The sequence below is a fragment of the Panthera leo genome, chromosome B2 (assembly GCF_018350215.1).
Source record: "Panthera leo isolate Ple1 chromosome B2, P.leo_Ple1_pat1.1, whole genome shotgun sequence".
Classification (NCBI taxonomy): Eukaryota; Metazoa; Chordata; class Mammalia; order Carnivora; family Felidae; genus Panthera; species Panthera leo.
Genome location: NC_056683.1, coordinates 130037938 through 130045744, shown reverse-complemented (window position 1 = coordinate 130045744; position 7807 = coordinate 130037938). Strand labels below are relative to the sequence as shown.

Here is a 7807-nt window from a genome sequence, read left to right as displayed (position 1 = left end):
CTAAAGCCAGATTCCTGAAGTCAGAGGTGAGCAAAGTATGGCCAGCTGGCCAAATGGGCCTGCAGCCTGATTTTGTAAATATACATTTATTGGAACAATCACACCGTTGATTTACATATTGTCTGGAGCTGGATTCACACTACAAGGGCAGAATTAAATAGTTGGGATAGAGAATGTATTGCTTCCAAAGTTTAAATATTTACTACTTGACCTTTCAGAGAAAAACTTGCTGTTTCCCTACCTTTTGGAGTCAGGCCACTATGAGAAAAGTTGGTCATCTCTGAAAAAAAAGTTACTTGGCTACCATCATGATAATTAAACAGTTTTGTCAAAAATCTTCCACCAAGATAACAACATGTCTAAAGGGGATCTGACACTTGAAAACATTTTCTATTTTAATGGTTCAAAATGAGACCAAAATTGCTATCTTCCAATGGGAATCACCCAAAACTTCCAATGGGAATCACCCAAAATCTTCTACATTAAGCATCTGCTCCAAGAAACGACCTCCAGTTAATTAGAGTTGAACACGTGAAAAGCCATATTGGGGGTAATTTTGGTGGGAAAATAAGATACGACATTCATAAGTCTAGATTAAATTTAGTGCCTGGAATAAAGAAATTCCAAATTTGAAAATCTTTGGGAGAAAATTTAAAGAATAATCTAGTTTAAAATAAGTAAATAAGGCTCCTATCCCTTTTCTCCTCACAACTAGTCAGTTGTACGTTAAGTGGATTCAACAGCAATAATTCTTTTTTTAATGTTTATTTATTTATTTTGAGAGAGAGAGAGCACATGAGCTAGGGAGGGGCAGAGAGAGAGAGAGAGAGAGAGAGAGAGAGAGACACTCCCAAGCAGGCTCCATTCTCAGTGCATGACCACAAGATCGTGACCTAAGCCAAAACTGAGAGTCAGACACTTAACTGACTCAACCACCCAGGCACCCCTCAACAGCAATATTTCTAAGCCAAATCTGAAACCAAATAATAGGGACTTGGTATTAATTTACAGTAATAAAAGAAAGAAATTCTTGATGACTTGCTCCATTTGCTGAATAAGAGGCAAAGTTTGGGAAAATGAGAACACAAGATAGAATGCCAGAGAAGCTACTTCTGGCTTCTCATGCAAACACATTTTTTAAAAATTTTAAAGTAAATAAGATATACTTCATTTAAAGAATCAGAGAATATGATGTTTTATTAAGGGGCGCCTGGGTGGCTCAGTCGGTTGAGCGTCTGACTTCAGCTCAGGTCACGATCTCGTGGTCCGGGAGTTAGAGCCCCGCGTCGGGCTCTGTGCTGACAGCTCTGAGCCTGGAGCCTGTTTCGGATTCTGTGTCTCCCTCTCTCTTTGCCCCTCCCCCGCTTGTGCTCTGTCTCTCTGTGTCTATCAAAACTAAATAAATGTAAAAAAATTTTTTAAAGAAATCATGTTTTATTAAAAATATATTTCTATTATATATTTTTTACTGGTTTCATACCCTCTGGCCACATGTTCCATGCATTTTCCCTTTCTGTTTGTGGGTGTGTATAGACTGGCCACATATGTTCTAAATGATGTTTAGCTTTCACTGACTTCCCTTAATTTAGTCATCAATAAAATTTGCCACCCAGTTAAAATTGTCACATCCCTTGCGGAAAGCAATTTGGACAAACATTTTATGAGACACAGAATGTTCACAGCCTTTGACCCAGTTATTCCACTGCTGGGAATATATCTTAAGGAAATAATTCAGAAGAAGGAAAAAAAAACCTCTTATTAACTAAAGAATTATTTATAACGACAAAAAACCCCTTTACATCCAAAATAAGAGAATAACTAAATGAATTATGATACATCAACTAGAGTAACTATTATATAGTCATTAAAATAATTATGCAAGCTATGTAACAACACAGAAAGTATTTATGGCATAATGTTAAGGCAGAAAAGTGCGGTGAAGTTATATCTGCATTGTCATTACAATGTGAAAAACAAGGTCTGCATATGATCTAGAATTTTTAGAAACACAAAAATGATTTTTTTTATGAATTGATATATAGGATTATTTAGGATGGTGAGATGGAGATTGTATTTTTTTCTTTAATAAATGTTTATTTTTATTGTGTTGTTTATAAGCTTAAAAATGGAGAACATTTCATTTTCCCCCATTTCCTTTACCACTTTAAATAATTTAGGAACTTATCAGTCATGGTCCAGTTGCAAGGAAGAGAAACCATTCCAACCAAATTAAGCAGAATGGCATTTATTACAGGATCAAGGCATGGTTAAAGAAATAGACTAGGCTGTTTCCAGGGGTAATTCTCAAGGCTATACCATAGCACTGGGGTCCTCAAAGAGCTGCTTCTCCTGCCACGACCAGGAAGCAGTTTGCAAAACTGGAAAGCTCTGCTTACATCTGTTAGCTCCAGGACAACATTGCCTTTATATGATCTATCCCAGTGAGATGGAGCTTCATGCCTTTTTCTCTCACTGTGTAAGCCAGGTCTGAATTTCAGTCTTGGTTAAGTGTATCTGATTGATAGTACCTGAATCATATGCAAAATGCTTTATAGCTTCCATGGTATAGTGAGACACTAGAACAAGGTTGAACTGAAGAGTGAATAAGCCAGTTTCTAGTATCTGCCACATAGGATTCTCAGATAAAATATAAGACACACAGTTAAATTAGAATTTCAGATAAATAATAAATAATTCTTAATATAAGTATTTCTCAAATATTATAAGGTACATACTGATACTAAAATTATTTTTCATTGTTTACCTAAAATTCAGACATAAATGGGCATCCCATATTTTTAATTGCTAAATATGACAACTCTACTGCCATGGAAACCAATAGAAATTGAAGTTATTCCCAATTCATACAAAGCTTTGGTGATATTTATTCTCAGGTAAGGATTTCCACAACAGAGGGACCCCAAATACTTAATGAAAACATTTTCTTTTTTAAAACAATAAACATCCTCTGGATCCTTTATAGGAAGCAGGCAGGTGTATGTCAGTTAGATTCTTGTTACCAATCAAAAGGTATCAGTGCTGGTTGAAACCCTAGAGAGAATGCATTCCTCAGAGATTTTTTTTTTTTAACCTCTTTTATTTAACAGACAAAAAGTCAAGTTAGAACAGAGTCAGAGTTAGGATCCAGGGCTCCCAGATATGACCCTTTCCAGTTACAAGCCTCCAAAAAGATTTTAGCTGTGATTTAGATTCAAACTGAAGTTGCTACCACAAAAACACGGAGTTCTGATTAACCTCTCATCATCTTGAGTGCCAGAGAAAGTATGAATTATCCCTCAACAACCGTGGTATAAAAATCTCTGGGCCAGGGATGGCCTGGATTCTAACCCTCAAGGTGTCACTACTCTATTTGGTAAACTTAGGCATGCATGTGATAATTCCTCTGAATCACTGTTCCCTTATCCCTAAACTGAAGTAATTAGTACATTTCCTGTTTCCTGTACCAATTTGCCATCAAATAATCTCACATCTGAAAATTTTTCTGAAATATAAGAAATGCTTCATAAGAAGTTTTGCACAGTCTTATGGTTGAAAATTTCTAAAGTTTAAAATATTCAGTATTATAACCTTTGTCCATCTCTGGGGGCTTGTCACATGCAATATTTTCAATTCTTGCTTATTTTACTTTTGAGCAAAGTAGATTTCAATAGCGACAGAAGCCTTCAAGTAGAAATGGGTTTAAGAAGATAAATATTTATTTCTTGTTCAAGCAAATGAAGTTAGTGGTCCATGGGATTCAATCGTCCTTAGGGACTCTGGTTTCTTCTTTTTGGTCCTCTGTTATTACCATTGTAAAGATCCCACCTCATTGCTCAAAATGGCTGGTCAACCTTCAGCCACCACATCACTTCAGCCATTACAGAGGGCATAAACCTTCCCTTTGAGTTGAACAGGCTTCCTGGAATGTAAACATCATTCTCACTTATACCCTGTTGCCATAACTTCATCAAGTGGCTTCGTCTAATTATAAAATTAGTGAAATCAAGTTGTAATTTAAGATAGCCACGTGCTCATCTATCATACAATACCTCTATTGCTAGGGCAGTCAACATTCTCTGCCACAGCAGGTAAAAAATAAATATTTTCCCACATGAATTAGAAGGAGTCTTGGTTTGGGCTGCTATAACAAAGTACTATAGACTGGGTTGCATATGAAAACCAGAAATTTATTCCTCACAGTTCTGGAAGCTGGAAGTCCCAGGTCCCTGGCCATCTGGCCAGGTTCTGGTAAGAGTCTTCTTTTAGATTGTATATTGCCTTCTTCTTGTTGTAGTCTCCCACGGTAGAAAGATATTGAAAAAGTTCTCTGGGGTCCCTTTTATAAAGGCACTAATTCCATTAATGAGGGCTCCACCCTCATGATCTAATGACTTTTCAAAGGCCCCACCTCCTAACAGCATCACACTGAAGGTTAAGATTTCTGCGTCTGAGAGAGGGCACATTGGTGGCTCAGTCAGTTAAGCATCTGCTTCTTGATTTTGGCTCAGATCATGATCTCATGGTTTTGAGATCAAGCCCTGCATTGGGCTCTGCACTGACAGCATGAAGCTGCCTGGGATTCTCTCTCTCTGCCCCTTTCCTGCTCTCACACATGTGCATGCTCTCTCTCTCAAAATGGATAAACATTAAAAAGAAAAGAAGTTTTCTGCATCTGAATTTTGAAGGGGACACAAACATTCAGTCCATTGCAGAGAGTAATTCTGTTAAAAATTAGAATCTTTCCTAAAAATGCAGACGGAAAAGTCAAATTAAAGTTTCTTTAATCATATAATTAAATCAGTCTCGCTAGATTATAAGGTCTGTAATAATAATACACCAATAATCGCTTCTCGGCCTTTTGGCTAAGATCAAGTGTAGTATCTGTTCTTATCAGTTTAATAATACACCAATAAGACAATAATACAACAATAGCACAGTGCCTGCCACATATCTGATTATTTATAAATATCTGAAGAATGAATGAAAAAAAGACAGTTGTTAGAGGGTAGGTGAGACGAATCACAAATTTTATCTCTACAGAATCAAGGCTACCAACAATAAAGTTATTTTGATATTGAAAACTGAAACAGAAAAAAAAAGCAACTTGCAGACCTATCTTCTGACTCACGGAGCAGGTTAAACTATACCAAGCTATGACATGTAAGCAAATTCTCTAAACTCAAATTTCCCACCTTATTCAGACCCATATGTTCCAAGATAAAGCCACAGATAAACTGATCTAACTCTGTCTGGATTCATAAGACTTCTGACTGTTTGAAAACTTGCCCCTTTACAAATACTAACCTGTTCTTGAGAAGTCCAGCCTGTGATCAACTCCAGCCTGCAAGTAGCTTTCCCTAACTCACTTTTTTTTTTTTGAAACACTACAGCTATCTTGGTATGTATCAATAATAACACTAAAAAATTTAACTTGGTTTGATGCAGGTGTGTTACTAGTGTTCTTTGGTCTGTAGCAATAGATCATGTTACAGTAAATGTCATTGTGTACTGTTAATGTCTGCTTTCACAGATTTTTCTTGAGTAGTAGACATGTCTTCATGTTGTATATTAGACAACTCAAATCCTTTCTGGAACAAGATAATATATAAATATGGGTAATCAGTATGAGAATTAGAATAGTTTTTTTTCCTAACATAAATTATGTTATATGTTCTTTAAGTTTTCCCTAACAAAAGAGAAAAGAAATGAGCAGAGACATGATGTCTGTTCAAACAGACAAGGTCAAGAGAGAGAGCAGATACAAGGAAAAAGTATTTTGAAATCACTAAACTAGTCAATAAATATCCGTAGTGAAAAACAGAAGTCAGGTAAATTTTATCTCATTGAAAAGTATTGCCCTTCAGTGCATTTGGTATTTCTATAAGGCTTAAGGTCTTATAACTAGACAGCAATTGGTACCAGGTCTGGATTCAGAAAATATTAGGGGACAATTGAATTCTGCTTCTTATAATACATGACTCAGGGCATATACTATCTGAGTTTTAATTATCTCATTTGTAAAGTAAAGATATATTGCATTTAACTTTGGATATTCAACCATATGGCTCTCTTTTGCATAATTTAAAAATACCGTAAAGTTATAATTTATATCTGTGCACTTTATTATATATAATCATACTTCATACATTGTGTACTGGTGATAGTCATATTACCATGCATGATTGTATACACAAAATCATGTTTATTATACTTTATGAGCAATTCAAACAATTTTTCTCATATAGTTGTGACTACATACAGTATTCGCTTGATGTGCTGATTCTAGAAATGAATCATCAAGCAATTTTTTTTATTTCACTGCAATACCTGCAACACAGATGGGTTGTTAGAAACAGTAAAAGAAAAAAATGGCAACATTATTTTGCCACAGCTAGTTCTCCATTTTGTTGGCCAAACCTGAATTTTTATTTCTGAAACCTAAGACAGGCAAATTTTAATGATCCAAACACTAATAGAGAAATCTGTATAGCAATGAAAGTGATAATATTAAGGACAGTCCCCTAACTACTCTGAAGGCCACCAGAAGATGGTAGTCTCATTTCTTTGGGACACAATGACTCTAAGACAAATGGCTAGGACTCAAGATGACAGGTAGCGTGGAAGATGAAATTGTTCAGGTCACTGCTGTCGGCATAATTCTTTCCCCAGGTAAGGCCAATGAACTCTTTTTGCAGGAAGTGCCAGAAACTGAAATGCCTGATTTTCAATGCTATGGATTTTGCCACAAAAGATTATGTAAGAAGAGTAAGAAAGAGTTCACAATTCATCCGAAACTTCTTCACCACTGGCTTTTTTCTCATGTTTCTTGGCACATTCCTCTTTCATGCTGCGTCAGCATATGTGAGGGCTAAGATAAAACCTAGGACATTCCTCTTCTGGGTTTTTTTTTCCCCTAGACTCATTGATTTAAACAGAAAATACTTACTATGGTCAAGAGGTGACACTGAGGCCAACTATCCAGTCATGTCCCTGTTTTTTAAAGAAAGTACCCCACCCTGAAATACATGCAAATCCAAAAAATATATGTTGCTAAACCTCCTTCCCAGCCCTGAGGAGTTGGGCTATAAAGCAGCAGACTGGGCCTTCATGCTGTGCGTCTTTTAAAGCCCTCTCATATTGATTTTTGTGCCTTTCAGATGCACCATCAAGAGCAATAAGCTGAGCACAAAGAATTCAAAAATTCTAAATTGAAGTTCTATAATAGTTACCCTGCTCTTTTATTTCCTGTCTTTTTGATAAGCTGCTTCTCCCCAACCTATGCATATAGAACAGAACCAATTTGGTTTGCCCTTGAAGAATCCCTCCCCCACCAAAAAAGAACACTGGCATTATCCACATTTTCCCAATGTGGATTCATGTAATGCCATTTTTTTTCAGTTCCATTTTAAAAGCTTAGAGAGTGGTGAAAGGTCACATTAATAAGCATAACCATTTAATTTCCAAAATTAATCAGTGGAGCTCAACATATTGAGTGCATTGTATCAGAATATCTGGTTCCTTTGGAATTACTCTGAAACTCAGAGAGGGTTTGATGACCAAATGGTGCTAAACTAATGGTATTTTCGTATTAGGCTATGAAAAGAGAGAAACAAATATTGCAGCATGCAGAGACAATATTGTTTCAATTTGTTGATGACAAAACACATTTCATCTCAATTAGCAAGTAGACTTTGTTATGAAGTGCTAGCCAGATTGCTAATAATTAAAAACTTAATGTGTCTTCAGTCATTACAATAGGACAGTGATGAGAGGTTGTGAGAAGTATGTAGATTCTGTTTGCTATATT

General features: G+C 36.1%; 1 pseudogene; it reads left to right on the top strand.

Moving 5' to 3' along the window:
• Positions 1–4842: 4842 nt before the first annotated feature.
• Positions 4843–5000, top strand: LOC122220884 (annotated as a pseudogene).
• Positions 5001–7807: the final 2807 nt, after the last annotated feature.